General features: G+C 46.9%; 1 protein-coding gene across 2 annotated transcripts in view; it reads right to left on the bottom strand.

Annotated features, from left to right (window-relative positions):
- RPTOR (regulatory associated protein of MTOR complex 1) overlaps nucleotides 1–22788 on the bottom strand; it is a 371474-nt gene that overhangs the window by 60302 nt on the left and 288384 nt on the right. The gene's annotated exons all lie outside the window — the stretch shown is intronic.

A 22788-nucleotide genomic window follows, 5' to 3' on the forward strand; every position in this document is an offset into this window, starting at 1 on the left:
GAGGCCAATTAATAGAGCATTACAGTAGTCTAGGCGGGAGTGGATCAGGGCGACAGTGAGAGTTTTTGTTGTTTCCATGGTGAGAAAAGGGCGGATTCTAGAGATGTTCTTTAGGTGTAAGCGGCATGAGCGGGCAAGAGATTGTATATGGGAGGTGAAGGAGAGATCGGAGTCGAACATAACACCCAGACAGCGCACCTGCTGTCGGGGTGTTATTATGGTGCCACCCACAGAGAGGGAAATGTCAGATTTAGGGAGGTTAGTAGATGGTGGGAGCAGAAGAAGTTCAGTTTTGGAGAGGTTGAGTTTCAGATAGAGAGCAGACATGATGTTGGAGACTGCAGACAGACAGTCAGTGGCGTTCTGTAGTACAGCGGAGGTAAGGTCAGGGGATGATGTGTACAGTTGTGTGTCATCAGCATAAAGATGGTACTGAAAGCCAAATCTGCTGATGGTCTGTCCAATTGGGGCTGTATAGAGAGAGAAGAGAAGGGGGCCAAGGACTGAGCCCTGAGGTACCCCAACAGTGAGAGGAAGAGGAGATGAAGTGGAGCCAGAAAACAGAACACTGAAGGAGCGGTCGGAAAGATAGGAGGAGAACCAGGAAAGAGCAGTGTCCTTAATGCCTAGTGACTGGAGCCTAGAGAGTAGGAGAGGATGGTCAACAGTGTCGAAAGCTGCAGAAAGGTCGAGAAGAATGAGCAGAGAATGGTCACCATTACGTTTTGCTGTCAGAAGGTCATTGGTCACTTTGATGAGTGCAGTTTCTGTCGAATGTAGGGGGCGGAAACCGGACTGTGAAGGGTCTAGGAGGGAGTGAGTGGAGAGGTAACGGGTAAGGCGTGAGTATATCAGGCGCTCCAAGAGTTTAGAGATGAAGGGGAGATTGGAGACTGGTCTGTAGTTGTTTGTGCAGGATGGGTCAAGGGTGGGTTTCTTTAGTAATGGAGTAATGATAGAGTGTTTGAAGGAGGAGGGGAAAATGCCAGAGGAGAGGGAGAGATTAAAGATTGTAGTTAGGTGAGTTGTGACGACTGGGGAGAGAGACTGGAGGAGATGTGAGGGAATGGGGTCGGTTGTGCATGTAGTTGGACGAGGAGAGGAGCCTGGAGACTTCTTCTTCTGTGATGGGAGCAAATGTGGAGAGTGAGCCAGGGGAAATGCAGGGAGGGATGGGAGTCACTGAACTTGGTGATTGGGAGCGGATTTCCTGGTCCTTTGAACAGAGAAGAGAGCAGGCAAGCGACGCTGTGAGTGGCTGCAGGGGGAAGGTCTCATGCTACTGCGAGGATGGGGTGCGTGGGAGGGGGTGTGGCGGCTCATCTCCCTGCAGTGCTGGAGGGTTGGAAACTATAACCGCCATGCCCGCAGAGGGCCGGCGGCAGGAGCAACAGCCAGGCCAGTGGCCGCATCAGCTGGCAAGCGGCCAGATGATCGGGCGCTGCCGCCCGTGGCCCACATTACAGCGGCTCAGCGGGAAAATGCCCGCTTGGTTATATTACCAATCCGGGCCTGGATGTGATAAATCATAATTAATTTAGGTTTTAAGGGGGGAGGGGGAAATCACTTTTTCACACAGGGCCTTGTAGGTTTGGATTTCTTCTTCCCTTAATAAAAACATTAATTTAAAAACTGCATTTTTTGTTTACTTGTGTTATCTTTGTTTAGTATTTAAATTTATTTGGTGATCTGGAACATTTAAGTGTAACATGCACAAGTATAGGAAATCAGGAAGGGGGCAAACACATTCACACAGCTATATAAAAAAAGAGCAGCAGAATTTAGGCCAGAGATTAGGAGCTATACAGATGTTCCTGTTAATGTCATCCCTCTGGCTGGCAGATCTTGAACGACAGCCGCCATTCAACTCTCTCTGCCGCTCGTGGTCTTGTGTAATCAGTAACAATAGCGTGTGCTGAGATCGGCAGGTGGAATAATGCCGTTGCTGACATGAGTTGTGCAGTGACGCGGGCTGCACTGGGGAGATAACCCAAATAAATATACAGGTGACGTTCAGCAAATGTCAGGGCAGGAAATCTTATAGCAGAGAGCGGATAATTGTGCGTAGGAACAAAGAATTCGACAATCAGGACATGGTTTGTACATAATTCCAGTAATCTACATTAAACAGTGGGCGAGGGGCAAATATAAAGAAATGTGAGCGTGGAGTGAACACAAGCCAAAGAGAGCACAATTGAAAGAGTGAAGAAAAAGGAACGTCAAAAATGGAGAAACAGAGAGACAGAGCTAGCAATTGAGAGAAGTGAGTACATCCTCAGAGAAGAAAGCAACCTCAACAAACAGCACAACCAAGAGAAACAAGTGATAAGCAAGTGAGAAGAATGAAAGAAACGAGAGCACTGTCGACAGAGCCAAGAGCGACCATCAGTCGACAGAGCCCAGAGCGACCAGATGACCTGTGCCCAATAAACAGTCAAATGTTGGCCAAGCCAGTCAATATTGGTGGGTTCGGATCGCATTAGTCTAATGTTTAAGGTGGCCTTAAGTTCAAAAGGTGAAGAGTCCATGAATGAGTGTAAAGGAGTACATAATCAAGGGCAACCAAGAGCAAAAGAGAGCGTGACTGAAAGTAGCCATTATAGAGCGAGAACAAACAATTTCAAGAAGGATAGCACAACCAAGAAAGAAAGCAATCAATCGAGGGAAAGCGAGAGTGCATTGTCGGCAAAGCACAACTGCACAAAGGAGAGAGGAGAAAGCAAAATCAACACAGCAATCTTAAAGAAAAGATATATTGTCAGCAAAAAAAAAGAAATAGCCCCCGAGAGAATGTGTGCAATCTGAACAGAGAGAAACTCAGTTGTCTTGTCACAGAGTGCGCACTCCCAATACAAAGAGCACATCACTAATATAAATAATTCTTGACATGGAGAAATCTCCGCAAGCTGATCCCAGACGACAGATAACTCACTCATATTCCAAGACACTGCTAAGAGAAGGTGCCCAAAGATGTAAGGGCAAGATCTTCCAATTTCAGCAACATTGGCTGAGCGTCACAACTCCTATTCTTAGCAAAATCTCTGAATTACAATATGCCCAATCATTTGTTCTCACGGAAGATAGGAATCCAACAGATACCTGGAAGTGGCTTATTCGCTTGCTGCCATTGAGAACACGCTGACGTTCAGCTGGGCCGAATGTGGGCAGAGAATGCTAGACTTGAATTGCAATACAATAAAACAGCCTCTGCCCAGATGTGGCGCTGCTTATTAGTTTCTCATCTTGGATATCCCCTTTAAATGTACTGAGCAGTTCTGCAATGAACAAGTCCAATTAGCGCTAACAAAGCGAATACTCTTAAAACCTGGGTAGACCATAAAGATGTGTAAAAGGAGAATGTCGCAATTTAAAAGGTTGATCTGACAGGAGCTATGTGCGGAGCGTCTCATCCGTGACACCGATAATAGAACTTAATATAATATAATGATCTCATTTGAGGTCATAAATATTCAAAACATTCTGTTGAATAAAAGTCATTGTATGTCTCTGAGAAGTTAATTAACTCTGGAGCAAGGGGCCAGCGAAAAGAGGAGGACGGGAACGGCAGGAAGTTCCTGATAAAATGAGGCACCGGGAAAAAATATCTATTGTGGAGACTGGAAGAAAACCACAATACTAGGAAATATGGAATAACACCTTGATCCTGGTACTGCAATCCTTATACCCAGGAATTGTCCAGTATTAGAACATGGCGGCTATCTTCCCGATACAATGCCACACCTATTAACAGGCTATATTTGGCAGTACAGATCAGCTCTATTGAAGTGACTAGTATAGAGCTGCAATGCCAAACACAACCCGAGGACAAGTGTGGTGCCATTTCGGTAAAAAATTTCAAATCAGAAAAGCAATAGGCCAAATGCAGCTCTATTCACTATGTGCCCTTGGACTTCTGATCAAGTCCTACTTTATATTTCCCCATATGGTCCACACGCTTTACGTGTCTCCTTGTACTCGACCTTCAGTCTGAGATAACCCAACTAAATTCACAGGGACTAAGTCAGAAAGGCTGATTAATGGGAAAGGCCGCTTCTGGACGCCTCAGTCTTTGAGATCAATACACAGCCCCATAAGTAGAGTGGGGCATGTAATGACAATCCATTCACTGCCTACAAACATATGCAGTGTCGCGTTTATTGTGTTACCATTGCTGCGACCTCCACGTCTCAAGGACAGGTAGCCATAATCTTTTTTTTTTTTTTTTTTAAATCAAATATTTATTATTTAAATTTTTTGTAACACAACAGTACAAAACAGCTCAACCATGAAAGGGACCCAGTCCCTCTTCTATCCCCCCACACAACATGTCACCCTTTAAAACATAACAATTTGAGATAAATATTTCAAAGTTCTGTCCACAGCAGATTAGAAGTCTTACAATATGAATAACCACTATCATTACAATATTAATGGGGAATCTAGATCTTGGTTCAGCACATTTATATACATGTCTAAAGCTGCCAAATGTGAAATATAGCACCTATCATGTCTTTAAAGCGAACCTGTCAGCAGTTTTGGCCACCTCCTTTCAGGGCTTATCTACAGCATTCTATAACGCAGTAGATAAGCCCCTGATCCGACCTGAAAGATAAGAAAAATAACTTATTATACTCACCCGGGGGGCGGTCTTGTCCAATGGGTGTCGCAGGTCCAGGGCCACCCATCTTCTTTCGACGACGCCTTGCTGCTTGCTTCATCGCTCCGGGGCCAAAGCGCTTCTGCGCAAGCGTACGTCTCTGCCCTGTTGAGGGCAGAGTAAAGTACTGCAGTGAACAGGCGCTGGGCCTCTCTGACCTTTCCCCATGTCTGCTCATTGCAGTTCTTTGCTGTGCCCTCAACAGGGCAGAGAAGTACGCCTGCGCAGGAGCACGATACCGGGAGCGATGAAGCAAGCAGGAGGGCGACATCGCAAGAAGATGGGAGGCTCTGGACCTTCGACACCCCCATTGGACCGGACCAAATCCCAGGTGAATATAATAAAAGTTATTTTTCTTATCTTGCAGGTCGGATCGGGGGCTTATCTACAGCATTATAGAATGCTGTAGATAAGCCCTGAAAGTCAGTGGCCGCATCTTATATTGGACAAAACAGCTGACAGGTTCACTTTAAATTGATTCTATACACAAATCAAAACAGACTTAGTGGAAATATTTGCAGTTCTCTGGATGCTAGGCCGTAGACGTCAATCTATGGAGCCCACATTTTTTCAAATTTAGAGAAGGCCTTCCTTTTCAAATATACGCTTTGTTCCAGATTTAATAACCAATTAACTTTATTTCTAAATTTTGCAACTGTGGGAGCCTGCTCTGATAACCAATGTTGGGCTATCAGTTTAGGTAGCCTTAATCTTGAGAACCACCCTCAGCAGGTCATTAACACCATGATGCACTTGCCACATTCACTCTAATTAAGTGCTACTACTACTCCCACAGGAGAGAAGCAGGAAACTTACCAAGAAATACATCTACCAGAGTATTTAGCCCTGCATGGTCACAATAGTGTTGGACAGAGATTCGCTGGTGACTACTACTCTCCACACTGGAAGTGAGAGCGCAAAAACAAGCAAGCAAGCAGGGGGAAAAGGAGGGCAAGCAAGCGGTGTGAGCGCAAGAACAAGCAAGCAGGGGGAAATGGAGGGCGAGCATGCAGCATGAGGGGTGAGACCGCAAGAACAAGCAATTTGGTGGAGATTGGGCGCGAGGGTGAACAAGCCGAGGAGGGGGGGGGGGGGGGACAGAGTAAGGGCAAACAAGCCAATGGGAGGAGGGGGGACCGAGTTTGAGGGCAAACAAGCCAATGGGAGGAGGGGGGGACTGAGCGCGAGGGCGAACAAGCAGGGTGGAGCGAGAGCAAGAGCGCGGGCAAGTGGGGCGGAGCGAGAGGGCGAACAAGCCGAAGGGGGGGGAGAGGATAGAGCGCGAGGGAAAGCAAGCCGGTGCGATGGGTGGAGGGGGGGCTGAGTGGGAGGGCAAACAAGCTAGTGGGAGGAGAGGGGACTAAGCATGAAGATGAACAAGCCTGTGGGAGGAGGGGGGGACTGAGCGCGAGGGCGAACAAGCCGGTGGGAGGAGGTGGGGACTGAGTGCGAGGGTGAACAAGCAGGGTGGAGCAAAAGCGTGGGCAAGCGGGGCGGAGCGAGAGCGTGGGCAAGCCGGGCAGAGCAAGAGCAAGCAGGGCTGAGCGAGAGCACGGGAAAACGGGGCTGAGCGAGAGCGCAGGCAAGTGGGGCGTGAGAACACAAGGGTGAGCGAGTACAAGGGTAAGCAAGGCGGGAGTGAGAGTAAAAGACATAGCAAGGAAGGCTGGGCACACCAGAGAAAGCAACATGCAGAGTGTGACATATAAGAGAAAGTATCGAAGAGTGCACACAAAGAGTGAACAGCCAAGAAAGCACGGAAAAGAAGCTACTGAAAGAGTAAGCAAGAGAGCAACCTGCAAGACAAATTATAATGCAAGGTGCCAGCATACAGTTATGCTGGGAGGGTGTGCAAAGCACTTAAAATAGGAGGTGGGCGTAGTGGTCTAGGGGTACCAATTAGGTGCCTTAAGTTAAAGGGGTCCTTCCCAATCCTTTCACAAGTATTAATCCTTATAGGCTACATTCACACATCCATGTGAGTATCCACACAGAAGAGAAAGTCACACTCTTCAGGATGAAGAAATATATAGCAGGTTTATTGACACATAAAGTACATGTCAAGCCGGGGGAGTGACATACAGAGTGCAGGAAAGGCTGACAACGGCCGTTTCGCGCTGTTCGCGCTTGAACAGCGCAAAACTGCCGTTGTCAGCCTTTCCTGCACTCTGTATGTCACTCCCCCGGCTTGACATGTACTTTATGTGTCAATAAACCTGTTATATATTTCTTCATCCCGAAGAGTGCGACTTTCTCTTCTGTGTGGATTCTCAAGATTGGCTACTATCAAGTTCGGCACCCGGGATTCCCAGTATTTGGTCCTTTGCATGCCACAGTGAATTATACGGTAACAGCGGTGCCGTCCGCGTTTTTTCCTATTTACAATATACATCCATGTGAGTGTTCTCGTTTAAGAGACATGGACCGATATTTTGCAGGTGTCATCCTAGTCGCTTCCATTGATCTTCGCTTTCCTTTATTCCCTGAAGCAGGCACACTGAACTTTTCTTATCTTGACTCTTGTTGTAATACATAAAAACGGATGGAAATCGGATGGATCTCTGCAGTACAAAGTCTGAATTCTGAATTCCATTAGTTTTACACGGATCCCCTTAGACTTTAATGGTAAAGTCTGCTTTGCAAAACGGATGAAAATAGAACCTGGTCTGAGTGTCATGGAACGGAGACACAGGACCGATGTGTGTATGGATGGATCAAACTGTACAGGTCAGTGTGGGGTCCAAGAAAAGAAAATCAGTCCTAGGACGTGTCACACAGGTGTGTGAATGTAGCCTTAGTAGGAGAGGTCTGTTTTTTCTTCCTCCAAAAAAACAGTGCCACCCTTAACTACAGGCTGCGTCTGATGTTGCAACCTCATTCATGCAAATGCTGCAATAGCAAATAAAGCCAACAAGAGTGGTGAAGTCCTAGCTCACAGTCCTACTAATCTTCCATATATCACCTAATTATAGCTATGTGCATCCATACATACTGTCTATATAATAACACATACAGGGCAGCCGGCCACAACCTCATCTTCGCCGACTATTCCACGCCACATAGCCTCCCTGCTGTGTAAATCAGAATGACATATATGCCAGCACCGCTGCAGACTGCGGAGTCAGGAGATCACGGTTCTTATTATTATAAAGCTGCAGAGCTGCTGCTGAACAAATCCAGACGTTGATGCCCGGCTCACAATCTGTTCTCACCACCTACAACATGTGCCCGCTCTTAGCCAATAGTGCTCTTATCTAATCTCACACCCATCCCGACCCAAGAGTCTTAATTACTAGTCCATTACCAGAGTCTCCAATGAGAAGTGAACAGTAGCCTTTAGTGCCAGCCCGACATTTCTACCCTCTGAATACAGTTTTGCTATGGGGGCGCCCCGAGCTATAACATTATTGGAAGGTTATAGCATTTCAATCACTGCAGAAATAGTGGTACTCACAGAAAAGCAATTCTTGAAAGCAGATGAATTCCGTATTTGGGGAAAAAGTGAACATTTAGTCATTATACAAATGAGCAGGCAGAGGGGGTACCCCGATATTCAGCATTAGCGCATGCGCAAGATTTCAATGCCTATTTGGGGCCTTATAGAGTGATGGCACTTTCAGAAAACTTTTGACAGTGACAAGTCAGAACTTTTAATCAGTAGAGGTCTGGTCGCCGAGACATAGGGGGCACTGTCCGCTGCTGATCATTGGACGGTGGCACTGTTGATCCTTACCTACTAGCGCATCTGTTTGTAGATTGTGAGCCCTCGCGGGCAGGGTCCTCTCTCCTCCTGTACCAGTCGTGACTTGTAGTGTTTAAGATTACTGTACTTGTTTTTTATTATGTATACCCCTCCTCACAGGCAAAGTGCCATGGAGTAAATGGCGCTATAGTAATAAATAATAATAATCCGTACATGTGGCTAGGCCTGATATTGCTGCTCTTTAAATGGGGCAGAGCTACATATAAAAGAGGTGAGATTCGCGGGGTCAACCTTTCAAATATTGAAAAGCAGGAAGGAGATGAGGCAGTTAGATTTCAGCTTACCCATCTCCTTCTATACAGCTCACAAACCAAGGGTTCATCCAAAATTTGATTGTAATTTTCTGGAAAACCTCTATAGGGAGGAGGGGTGGTGGTGGGTTCTAACTTTCCTGTGGTCAGACACCCACCATCACACATTGATGGCCTTTTCTAAAACTGTCCATACATATTTGAGTGTCAGAATTTTTCTTTACTTTAAGTGCAGATGGCTCTACTTGCTAGCTAAAGTCTCCAAGATGATCTTTAGCCAATGTGGAGAGCCAAATTAAAAGAAGAATGTCCCCCCCTCAGATCTGGGAGGTGAGGGGCACAATTACTCTGGTGCAATAGTCGGGATCACTGAGAACTCAGATCTGGGCCATAACTCCTCAGATGCTGCTGAATAGCAACCACGGCATCCAGGGAGTTCAACAGTTCTCTCTGCTAGTAAATGGGTGGTTATGTCAATCGGGGACCTAACGATGGACCTTGTGTATTTGGACAAACCATGTAAGGTTAATGGGTACACGTGGCACATGGATGAACACATGGAGCAAAGGCTAGCCCATCTGGTCATATCCTACAGAATAGCTACTGGAGCTATGATAGATGTTAGAACCCATAGAGCATGTAGTCTGCTCAGCAAGCCAATGCCGACCCCTGTCCACCACGTGTGCATTACATAGTCACATAGGTTGCAAAAAGACCTAGGTCCATCAAGTTCAACCTTTCTCCAACAATTGTACATAGTTACGTAGGTTGAAAAAATACTTAGGTCCCTCAAGTTCAATCTTTCAGAACTGGACCACAGAGCAACGGAAGAAGGTGGCCACGTCTGAAGATAGATTTGTGGTCGTAAGGTAACCACTAACAGGACTTATGTATAACAACTTTCATTAGATGACCGTTTCAGGGACCTTTAGACCATTTGTCAAAGAGTTGTGCCATGTGTCAGTTGTTAAAAAGTGCATTACCCAGTAGAGGGTGACAGAGCAGGAAAAAGCTCCTCCCAGAATAAAAAGAATATAAAACCTATGATCTATCCTGGAACATCATATGAGTAAAATTCAGAAGATGATCAGGAGGAGTTTGTAAAATGCAAACCCTATTTCTTAAAAAGATCTTCACAACTAAATTAAGGAATGGTAACCGTCCAATTCAGCTTACTGATAGCTGTGATTGTAATTGCCCATTAAATTCTTGGACAACACTTGTTTCGGAATTACAGGTTGGGAACAGACAAATTATTCAAATGTGTCATTATTTTCTATCATTCAGCAGTACAATGTGGCACACACGGATGTAAGGAAGAGATGAATAACGGCTTTAAAGTATATGTAATTAGTTAAAATGAACAATGAGTAAATTCTAGCAGCCTGGGTCACAGCCCGGAGGAAATCTTATGCAGATATTTCTCTCATTATATCTGGAAAACTGCGCCGAATTTAGAGCTCCTCCTGGCAATCTGCATACGTGACGGGGGATGTGGACATGCTGGCTGACTTTCATTTACAGTAATTGTGGCCACACTATGAGCTTGGTTTCTTCAGGAGCTTTTAGTCAAGTGCAGTGTAGTTAGATGTGTCCTTCAGCATCTTGATGCTTATAAAGAACCTGTCATTGTCACAAATGGAGCTGGTTCTTGTGAAAAGCACATTGTACTTCATGCACTCATGTGAGACTCAAAGCATAAAAATGCAGGTTTACCTGGAAATAACTGGTGATCAGTAGACAATTCCTTTGGGAAGCAACTAAGGAGGGTTTCCAGGAAATTCCATTTATTACCTATTCATACACATTAGAAAGCTCTAGGTTGAACGATCGGTTTGTGTTCGGCATGGAATCAGAGGAGTAAGCCACTGTCCAACACCTCCAAAATCAGCTTTTCTCTTATAAAGGATCGGGTATGTTGAAATCCAACTACTTGATCCCCCCTCTCACCCGACATCTGTCCTTAGGGGAGAGAGTCAAAAAATAGAATTAGACTTATCGGTAATTCGGTTTCTAGAAACCTTCCACGACAGCATAGGAGGTTGTCTCCACGCCCTAATTGGGGACAGGAAGCACAAAGAGGTTAAAAGGTCCCTCCCACCAGTGACTTATAACTGAACCTCGTAGCACCGGTTACCTTAAGATTCTCAGAATTTATCCAAGAATACAGGGAGGGACATAGGGAAATAGTGCTGTCGTGGAAGGTTTCTAGAAACCGAATAACCGGTAAGTCGAATTCTATTTTCTCTAGCAACCTTCCACGACAGCATAGGAGGCATACCAACCTATACTGCACTAGGTGGGGGGGGGGGGAGGGGGGACAACGGCTTGAAGAACTTTTCGGCCAAAGACTAAATCCCTGTTGGACACAAGGTCCAACCTAGAGTGTTTAGTAAAAGTATGTAACGAGGACCAAGTTGCTGCCTTGCAGATCTGCTCTGAGGATGCGCCTGCCCTCTCAGCCCATGAGGCAAAAGTAGATTGTGTGGAATGAGCCTTGATCCCCATAGGGGGTGTGATGTTCTGCGCTAGATATGCTTCAGAGATGGCTTTCTTGATCCAGTTGGCAATGGTGTTCTTTGCCACCTTCTTTCCTTTGTTTGCACCCGGCGAACGGATAAACAGGTTGTGGTCGATTCTGTAGGGTTTAGTATAATCCAAGTAGTGAAGGATTATGCGCCTTACGTCCAGCGTATGAAACACCTCCTCTTTAGGATTCGCTGGGTTTTGGCAAAACGAGGAAAGTATTATATTCTGTGACCTATGAAAGTCAGACACAACCTTCGAGAGAAAGGATGGATCAATGGAGAGGACTATGGAATCGTCTCTAATGGTTAGGTAGGGCTCTCTAATTGGAGACTGGAGTTCTCCTATATGCCTTGCTGAGGTTATTGCTACAAGGAAGGCCGCTTTACAGGAAAGGAGCTGAGAATTACAAGATTATAGGGGCTCAAAGGGTGGTTGAGTGAGTCCCTTAAGCACCACATTCAAGTCCCATGGTGGAATGACAATTTGTTTTTTTTGGATGTAGCCTAGTGGCTGATGTCATGAACCTTCTTATCCACTGGTGGCTGGCTAAGTCGCAGTCGAACATGGAGCTTAAGGCTGAGACTTGTACCTTCAGGGTGCTAGGTTTTAGGCCTAACTTGAGCCCCTTCTGTAAGAAACCCAGGATACGGGAGATGTAAGGATTTTCTGGGTCAGGAAGGCCCGGCAGACACCATGATGACATTTTTTCCATACTTTGTTGTATATGGAATTGGTGCCCGGTTTCCGTGATTTCTGAAGGGTTTCGACTACCGCCTCTGATAGACCCTTGGCCCTCAGGATCTGGGTCTCAGTAACCAGGCCGCTAACTTCATTCCCCGAAGGTTTGGATGGTGTAGGGGGACCTGCAGGAGGAGGTCGTCTTCCAGGGGTAAGAGGAGCGGCCCGTCTACCTGGAGTTCTGTAATTAAAAACCAGCTCCTCTTCGGCCATAGCGGAGCCACTTAGATGGTCTGAGTTCAATCTCCTCGGATCTTTCTCAAGGTTGCAGCAAGGATTGGAACTGGGGGAAAGACGTACGCCAGATGGAATTCCCACTGAGGGTTATCATCCCCTGAGGAAGAAGTGATTTGTACTTCGAAACTCGTTGGGAAAATGAATAAAACATCGATCTAATAATGTATGAGTAATTGTGTGTCATGTTAAGCAGCATACTGAATCCATAAAAAAGTTCCACTTAACTATATGTTTCGGCGGTCACTGGTTTGACCTTTGGATGTGCGGCAGCTGACTGATAATTTCATGTGCTATACCTCTCCTATATCAGATGAGTAGAATTTCAATACGTTTCGTACCCTGTTTATCGAATAAGACCCTATTTGCGCTTCTTTCCGTTCCTATAGTGTGAAACAGTGCACTTGTGGGCAAAGGCATCTGGGTCGCCCTCCCAGGGCCGTGGGGTACTCGGTATCGGGCCGGTGTCATGGGGAATGTGTCACAGCAGCGGTTACCCGGTCCGTGGCCCTGGGCACCCAAGTAATGGGGGGGAATGTAGTTAATGTGGAATAGAATAGTTTGTGACGCCACCTGTGGTGTTCGGCAAGTGAGATGTTAGGCCGACGCTGCATGCGGATCCTCTGGGGCTGGTGGTGTGTTGCAGCATTGATGGTGTAACTCCCCACAGGTGAAGCGGTAGCCCCAGGGCCGTGTAGTTGTAATGGTTGAGGAGAGACGCAGGCAGTGTAAAGGATGGTACCCAGAAGTAGCAGTGCTGAGCGGGTTGGCGCAAGAATGAATAGAGGACACCGGGGCTTGTAGTTCCAAAGCTTTACTCACAGTCTGCGGTATACAATGGTGCCTGCCACCGGGCCGTGTCCTCCGGGTCAGAGACTCAGCCAACCTCCAGGCAAGATGGAAAGCTCCTCTCTCCAACACTCCGCCAACATGTACCTTTCCTGAACGACTCCTCTTTTGCTCTCTAAAGTGTGAAGATCTCCAGTACCGTGGTACTCTGGAGTTCCTCCTAACAGATGTTCCCAAGAACTCTCCTTGTACGGCAGACAGCTGTAGCCTGCTTCGGGGACTCCCTTCTCCTGAGTCCCGGCTCTCTGTTCAGTTGCTGTTGTGCCCCAAGTCTTAGATGGGAGTAGTGCATTTACAGCCAACTACTCCACCGGTGTCTGCTGCAGAACCATAAGTGTCCATACAACCTCGGGGACCGGGCCCCGGCCTTGCGCTGAGAACCTATAGGCAGGGTTCCTCTTCCAACCCACGCCCTCACTGTTCTCTCTACTCCTTCGTTCCGTACTTGTCTCTCTCTCTCTTATGGAAGCTTAGGTTTCAGTTCTACGTCTTTCTCCTTCTTTTCCTTTCCCGTGCCAGCTGGCTCAGATCACTGAGGCAGCTGCAGCACTCCTTCCTCCAGGGATCCCCACTCCTCCCGAGTGGCTTCCTTCCTTGCTGACCTCCTGTCAGACTGACTCGTCATCCGACACTTTCCCACTCTTATGTATCTTAACTCCACCCACCTCCCAGCACATCCAGTGTTCCAAGCAGGGAACCACCCAAGGTGCTCTGCTACTCTCTAAGCACTGAGCCGCAATGTGGTTGTGCAGAACTACCCTGTTGTGTGGGGTGCGAGTGTTGGAGTGCGGAAAGGAGTTCCCACCTTACCCGGACGGTGGGGCACTACACCTTAGGAGAAGGTGCAGTTCCTCCATGGCGACCAAGCCTCAGGGGCACCACACATCTACCCCCAGAGATCTGTCCCTGGGGTTCAGGGAGAAGTATTTTCTTACTTGAGCATTTCTGCTTGATGCTAATAGATCCACCTCTGGAAGGCCCCACTTGTTCACTAGCTTCTGAAAGATTCTTCCATTCAGACTCCACTCGCCAGGCTGGATACATCTTCTGCTCAGCAAGCCTGCCTGAAGATTGGAGGTCCCATTTAGGTGAACTGCTGTTAGTGAAAGGAGGTGCCTTTCGGCCCAGGAAAATATTCGACCTGAGAGGCCCTCTAGGCTTTTGGACCTTGTGCCGCCCTGGTGCCTGAGGTGAGCCACTGTCGTCACGTTGTCGGAGTAGACCATGATATGATGACCCTGGACCAGGTGTCTTGCAGCCAGGAAAGCTTCTTCCACTTCTTTCAGCTCCCTGAAGTTTGAAGATCTCGCACTCACTTCCCGATTCCATAACCCCTGGAATGGCCGCTGGGACACTACGGCTCCCCGGCCTTTTTTGCTGGCATCTGATGTTACCGTGACCAAGGGGATATGGGACCAGATGATTCCTCTGCGCAGATTTTTGTGGTCCATCCACCAAGCTAGTGAAGCTTTCACTTTCCCTGGGGTCTGGACTCTTTTGTTCAGGCAATTGTGGTCCCTGTTCCAATTTCCTAAGATACGGGACAGGAGGATTCTGGAATGGGCCTGCGCCCAAGGCACCGACTGGATGCAGGACGTCATCGACCCTAGCATTGACATAGCTGACCTGAGGGTCGAGGACCTCTGTTTTCTGAAACTAGTGAGCCTTGATATTATAGACATCTGATGTTCCTCTGGAATAATGGACATCTGTTTTCTTGAGTCTAAGAGGACTTCCAAAAAATTTATTTCCTGAGAGGGTTGGATCTGTGATTTTTTTATATTCGGGATCCACCCCCAGAGAACGGAGAATGTCCAGAGTTTGAGTCACCTGGTTTCCAAGGGTCTGGTAGGAAGTTCCTATTATCAATAGGTCGTCCAGATAGGGTACAATGCATATACCCTGGCTTCTGATGTGAGACACAGCTTCCGCCATAATTTTTGAAAATACTCGTGGGGCAGAGGATATCCCAAAAGGAAGTACATTGTACTGGTAGTGCTTTATCTCTGGACCCTGACGGATCGCAAACCTTAGATATTTCCTGTGAGAAGGGTGTATAGGAACGTGAAAATAGGCATCCTTCAGGTCTATGGTTGCCATGAAGGAAAGAGGCCCTATCAAGGGAATGGCAGTCTTTACTGACTCCATTTTGAATCTGCGGTATGCGATGTATCGGCTGAGGTTTGTCAAGTTTATTATTATCCCTGCCTCTCCTGTGGGCGGCTTTACTAGAAACAGCCTGGAATAATGACCTTTTCCCTGCTCGCCCACAGGGACCTGAGAAATGGCGCATGATTGCAGAAGGAGCTGAATGCCGGACTTTAGTGTTGCCAAAGCCTCCCGAGATGGTAGGGAGGTGACTCTTAGACCCCGCGGGGGGGGAGGATTCGAATTCTAGGGAAGGCCCTCTTTGATCACACTGAGGACCCAGGGGGCTGTTGGAGATCAACTGCCAAGAGTTGAAAAAATTCGAAAGCCATCCCCCCCCGCCCCCGAGTCATTGCTTTTCCTGCTGCTGTTGGGGGACCAGGATATTTCTGCCTCTCCCCTTAGCATAGCTCTATCTTCCTGTCTTTCCCTTCCCCCTCGGCTGGGATGACTGGTTCTGGGGGGCTCGAAAAAAACGCTTCTTTGAGGCCCTCTGCTCAGGAAGCGCTTTCTTTTTATTTGTGGCTTTTTCAAGTATTTCATCCTGGGCTGGGCTCACCCCTGAAGGGGATGGAACAGAGCTTAACCTTGGAGGTAACATCCCCACACCATGTTTTCAGCCAGAGGGCTCGCCTGGCAGAATTCGATTGTACTAGAGATCTGGCAGAGGTGCGGATTATATCCATAGATGCGTCCGCCAAGAAGCCTGTAGCCCTCTGTAGTATGGGAAGGTAGTCCAGGAGCTCACTCCTTGAGGTCCCCTGAGAAATATGATTTTCCAGCTCCTCTATCCACTGGAAGAGGGCTCTAGAAACACATGTGGAAGCAATTCCTGATTTTAAGGCAGAGGTTTCCCAGGCCTTTCTTAGGAGGCTCTATCTTGTGGTCCATTGGATCCCTAAGCTGGGATGCATCATCAAATGGAAGGACTGTCTTTTTCACTACCCTCGCTACCTGGACATGAACTTTCGGGATGTCTCATTTAAATGCATCCCCCTCCAGGGGAAATCTATATCTGAGCTCCGATAGAGCTGAATAGCGTTTTTCTGGGTACTCCCATTCTTGGGAGATCATATTCGTTATGCTCCTATGCACCGGGAAACCTGCCTGTTTGGGTCCTTCTAAACCTCCAAACATTCTGTCTTGCGCCGACTGGGGCACTGGCTTATCCTCCAGTCCCATGGTGGTACGCACCGCACTGGCCAGCTCCTCCACATACTCCGAGGAAAAGAGATATCTTCTGGCCTCAGCAGATTTAGAGGCTCTTGGTTCCTCTCATTTCTCAGAACCTGAATCGTAGGAATGTTCCGACTCGAAGTCCGAGTCTTCTAATTGAAGCCTTCGCTTTTTTGAGGGGGGTGAGCCCGCCACTGGAGGAGGAGGAGGTGGAGAAAGGGCGGCTAGGGAGGTCTGAACCTGTTGTGTGACCAGGCTACAGACTGTCAATCAATGAGGGGTGCACAGCCCTGACCACTCCATCCATGCATGCCTGACAATTTCTTCCTCCATGCTGAGGGAAGCTTTGTACTACATATGGCACATTTAGCTGGTTTGCTGGTGGTATTGGTGCTTTTATGGGCAGAATTTTCTCCCTACAAGAGAGGAGAGAAGTATTTTGAGGACTCTGTACCCAGGATAGCACCGCTAGGACCCACCCCAATAACACTCACTGTGGCTGAGGCAGCGCTGGGCTCTGCAGATGCAGGGCAGGAAGAACCGTCCATGCTGACAGGGGATTTGCCTTACCTGTCGGCTTCTTCCGGCGGGTTAATAAGGGGTAACCCCGCCCTCAGCGCCGTTCACTCTTTTCCCCCCCTCCCCCTCCTGGGGTCCGGAGAAGGCACAGCTCTGCTGGCGTGCCCGCGCGCTGTCGGCTGAGCGGGGGCCACCATGGCCAGAAGCGTGGCTTCATCATAGAACCTATACCCTGGAAGTGACCGTGTGCGACGTCACTTCCGGGACGCCGACAGCCGCGCGTGCAGGAGGAGGAGAGACCGGAGAGCTGCGGGAGGCCTCCTGTCGGGGATCACTGGCTCGCTTTACCCCCCGAGGGAGCGCAGGAGGGCCAGGAAGGTCCCGAATTCTTAAGAAGACGGGAGCAGCACGGAGAGGGGAAGGCAGAGCCACTGACCACAACTGCCCGGCTATTCCGATCCATGAGGTACACTGCAGCAGCCGGCCATGCAGCATACCCCTAACCTCTCCATGCACCATGGGGGACAGGAAAGACACTGGTGAGAGGGAGGTGGGAGGGACCTTTTAACCTCTTCCTGTCCCCCATTAGGGCGTGGAGATAACCTCCTATGCTGTCGTGGAAGGTTGCTAGAGAAATTGGTGACTTTGTCTGACATCAGATGTGTATGGAAAGTTATAGGAAAGGCCATCAACAAATAATTGTGGTAGTCTGGTCACTTGAAGGTTAGACCCCCACCTACAGAGGTTTCCAGAAAATTACATTAGAATTTTGGTATAACCACTGGTTTGTACACGGTTTATAAAAAGAGGCATAAGCAGGCCCTGTCACTTGTATGGAAGCAAAGAAGAGCGGATCAATAGTGCAGGTGTAACAATCCCATGATCAGGCGAGGTCAGACGCCACCGATCACAAACTGACAGTCTACGCTAGAAAAGATTGAATGATCTTTGGGGTTAAGAGATCTGGTGAAGGCGGAGAAAGATCCATGGTACCCGATGCTGGGTTAATGGACATTTTCTAGTTTTTACATTTAAGTTTTGAAGCCCGTCGTAGTAAGGAATGTGGTGGAGATTGTTCTTGCTGCCATCGGAGATGGATTTATGCAGTAGGGGCAGCAAAATGGCGTAAAACACAGGAGCCCTGATCTACTGGTAACTTCACTCAATGACACGTAAAACTGCCAATGTTGCTCATGTGCTTCCTTAAGCAGCGTCTCAGCTGCTCGCAGACTCGTTCTGCAGCGCTGAGCAAAAGTATACAGTGATCCAAAAACTGCAACATGAAAAATTCGAGCCTCCCTCGTTTTCTGATAAGACCGTCCTCGCAGAAGCGGATCAAGAGGTTCTACTAATGGAAGTCTCTCCAAATAGAGGGATGGGGAGGGAAAAACGGAAACCTTAAGATATGTGGTGCCTACTGTGGGCAATGAATGTTGCGACAGTAGCAGAGGCTCAGGAGCAGTGTCTGTGCTATCTGCAGAGGGTGTCAGCTGTGGCATACAGCAGACTCCCTGCTACAATAATCGGTATCAGAGTCAACTCTGATCCTGACTGTTTACCAGGTGTCAATAGTGACTGCGGCATCCAAGAAGTTCAATAGAGGTGGAAAGATGAGGAACTCCTTCACTGACGTGATCACAGGTGCTGATGGATTGTCATGTCAGTTGGGGGCTATCAAGTGGCTATCATTGTGTGTTTGGACAAAAGGCACAGAGTCATGGATTCACAAACCTGAGCATGAGCATGTGCAGTGAATGCTAGCCCAACTGATCTGATCCCACTGGAATCCTACAGCATCGCAGCTACAGTGCCTACAAGTAGTATTCAACCCTCTGCAGATTTAGCAGGTTTGATAAGATGCAAATAAGTTAGAGCCTTCAAACTTCACACAAGAGCAGGATTTATTAACAGATGCATAAATCTTACAAACCAAAAAGTTACGGTATGTTGCTCAGTTAAATTTTAATAAATTTTAAACATAAAAGTGTGGGTCAATTATTATTCAACCCCTAGGTTTAATATTTTGTGGAATAACCCTTGTTTGCAATTACAGCTAATAATTGTCTTTTATAAGACCTGATCAGGCCGGCACAGGTCTCTGGAGTTATCTTGGCCCACTCCTCCATGCAGATCTTCTCCAAGTTATCTAGGTTCTTTGGGTGTCTCATGTGGACTTTAATCTTGAGCTCCTTCCACAAGTTTTCAATTGGGTTAAGGTCAGGAGACTGACTAGGCCACTCCAACACCTTGATTTTTTGCCTCTTGAACCAGGCCTTGGTTTTCTTGGCTGTGTGCTTTGGGTCGTTGTCTTGTTGGAAGATGAAATGACGACCCATCTTAAGATCCTTGATGGAGGAGCGGAGGTTCTTGGCCAAAATCTCCAGGTAGGCCGTGCTATCCATCTTCCCATGGATGCGGACCAGATGGCCAGGCCCCTTGGCTGAGAAACAGCCCCACAGCATGATGCTGCCACCACCATGCTTGACTGTAGGGATGGTATTCTTGGGGTCGTATGCAGTGCCATCCAGTCTCCAAACGTCACGTGTGTGGTTGGCATCAAAGATCTCGATCTTGGTCTCATCAGACCAGAGAACCTTGAACCAGTCTGTCTCAGAGTCCTCCAAGTGATCATGAGCAAACTGTAGACGAGTCTTGACATGACGCTTTGAAAGTAAAGGTACCTTACGGGCTCGTCTGGAACGGAGACCATTGCGGTGGAGTACGTTACTTATGGTATTGACTGAAACCAATGTCCCCACTGCCATGAGATCTTCCCGGAGCTCCTTCCTTGTTGTCCTTGGGTTAGCCTTGACTCTTCGGACAAGCCTGGCCTCGGCACGGGAGGAAACTTTCAAAGGCTGTCCAGGCCGTGGAAGGCTAACAGTAGTTCCATAAGCCTTCCACTTCCGGATGATGCTCCCAACAGTGGAGACAGGTAGGCCCAACTCCTTGGAAAGGGTTTTGTACCCCTTGCCAGCCTTGTGACCCTCCACGATCTTGTCTCTGATGGCCTTGGAATGCTCCTTTGTCTTTCCCATGTTGACCATGTATGAGTGCTGTTCACAAGTTTGGGGAGGGTCGTAAATAGTCAGAAAAGGCTGGAAAAAGAGATAATTAATCCAAACATGTGAAGCTCATTGTTCTTTGTGCCTGAAATACTTCTTAATACTGTAGGGGAACCAAACAGAATTCTGGTGGTTTGAGGGGTTGAATAATAAATGACCCTCTGAATAAACTTTTCACAATTTAAAAAAAAATTAAACAAAGAAATAACATTCTTTTTTTGCTGCAGTGCATTTCACACTTCCAGGCTGATCTACAGTCCAAATGTCACAATGCCAAGTTAATTCCGAATGTGTAAACCTGCTAAATCTGCAGGGGGTTGAATACTACTTGTAGGCACTGTATAACAGAAAGGAGTCAGGACAAGCAGAGCATCACAGCTATTATAGAAAGGCGTCAGGACAAAGCGCAATGCAGCTATAATAGAAACGTGTCAGAACACAGAGCATCGCAGCTATGATAAAAAAAAAAAATGTCAGGACATGCAGAGCATCACATCTACGATAGAAATGTGTCAGGACATGCAGAGCATCACAGCTATTATAGAATGGTGTCAGAACAAAGAGCATTGCAGCTATAATAGAATCGTGTCAGAACACAGAGAATAGCAGCCATGATAAAAAAAAATATCAGGACATGCAGAGTATAACAGCTATGAAAGAAAGATGTCAAGACACGCACAGCATTGCAGCTATGATAGAAAGGTGTCAGAACAGGCAGAGCATCACAACCATAATAGAAAGGTGTCTCAACAGGCAGGGAATTACAGATGAATGGGGTCAGGACATGAAGAGCATTGCAACTATGTAAAAAAGGTGTCAGGACATACAGAACATCGCAGCTATGATAAAAAAATATGTCAGGATATGCAGAACATCACAAGCTTGTATGAGGCTAGGCTATGCATTCATAAACAAGTCCTAGCGCCCATGCTGACCACTGTGCACTGCTGAAGTACTTATAATCGACATGTAAGCATCAGAATTGGACCATGAAGGAAAAGAAGGCGGCTGCTTGGTCTTCTGAATGACATTTTCTATCATGTGGATGGCCAGTTGTGTGTCACCTGGATGCACTCTGAGAAGACAAGTCACTGGAGCCAGTGCGATGGGGCAATGTTGTGCAGTGAAACCTTGAGCCTTGGCAATGATGTAGATGTGACAAGTACCACCAATCTAAACATTGTACAAACCAAGTACCCCCTTCAGGGAAGTAATATTTCCTAATGATGATGCCTCTGTCAACAGGATACTGCTCCTGCAAAACTCCCAAAATGATTCAGGGATGGTTTGAGGAACATGAACACGAGAAAGTTCAAGCTGACAACTTGACTCTAAAATTCCCTGATCTCAATCTGAACGATCATCTGTAGGATGTTCTGGAAAATCAAGATCAATCCATGGAGGCCGCACCGAGCATCTTACAGGACTGAAAGGATCTACAGTCAGATACCACTAGGCACATTCACTAGTCCTGTGGAGCAGGGCTGTGTAGTCGGTAAGCCAAACCTCCAACTGCTGACTCCACAGCACTGCCTCAGTACTAAGCATGTACATAAAGTGCAGCACAGATTCATCTAAGCTAAAAGCGGAGATCCTTAGATCAGGAATAGAGCAGACATGTACAGTGGGGGAATAAGTATTTGATCCCTTGCTGATTTTGCAAGTTTGCCCACTGACAAAGACATGAACAGTCTATAATTTTAAAGGGTAGGTTAATTTTAACATTGAGAGATAGAACATAAAAAAAAAAAAACAAACAGAAAATCACATTGTATAAATTATATAAATTTATTTGCATTTTGCAGGGAGAAATAAGTATTTGAAATCAGCAAGTGATCAAATACTTATTTCTCCCACTGTATAGGACATTTCCCAAATTCTTCTGAAAACATTTACAGCACATATTGCTTTGAACGGCTGTATTCAATTTATTATATATTTTAGTTGTTCCATTTTATACTGAATCCAACTCCACAACTTCAACTCCATAGCCCTTGCTGGATGAGCTCTGTGCTGGTGCCGTGAGAAGTTTCTATATGGTGTTAGGTCGGGTGGGTCAAATTTTAAAGCTGATCTTGGAGTCCACCAATGTTTGTATTCACTTTGGATAAAGCTGGTTTCGATAACAGAAAATGGGACCCTTATCCCTATGCTAGTAGGGCCCAAGTGCCATAAGCCCACTGTGGACAAAGCTGTAGGAACCCAAATAAATTGTTCAGATGTCTACAGAAGTGGAAAAGGTTAAAAACTCAGGTATCAACCAATAAAGAAATGGAAGAGTTAGCAGATTTTGCATCACTGCCCTACTTGGACTGTGAATAATTACCTCCAGCCCCTCTGTCAATGGACGTCTCTAATTAATCTGAACCGGCTAGGTCTCCTGAGACCACTCCTCTAAAGCCAATTATCTTTTCCTGGTTGCTCCTGGGCTTTGGACAATAAGAGATTTTCTTTTGAAGTCAAGGTGAGCTTGTCCTGACCAATTCAACACTGGCAAACTGGGAGGTCTCGCCACTTACTGGTATGGTGACACGGTGTAGACATGACAACGAGTCACATATAAGAGATGGTGGATACGTGTCGGACTCTACAATAGAGTATGACAGTTGTCTTTAGTCTCCCAGTTTTTACCTTACTTATTAGTATCCTCTAAACTAGATTACAAGTGCCTGCTGTTCAACTGTATCTAAGCTGTACCGATGTATCTAAGCCAAGTATGGCCTCTTCAGGTAAATTACATGCATGTTCCCCCAAGGTTTTGACTATTCATTGCTTATGCTGTGATGATAATATAAAGTACAGATTGCAGATACCCCCTAGAAATATGAAGGTCACCCTCAGGGGTTTATGTACCACTGA

Source organism: Dendrobates tinctorius, unplaced genomic scaffold (genome assembly GCF_039654945.1).
Source record: "Dendrobates tinctorius isolate UK_male_01 unplaced genomic scaffold, ASM3965494v1 ptg000212l, whole genome shotgun sequence".
NCBI classification, from domain to species: Eukaryota; Metazoa; Chordata; class Amphibia; order Anura; family Dendrobatidae; genus Dendrobates; species Dendrobates tinctorius.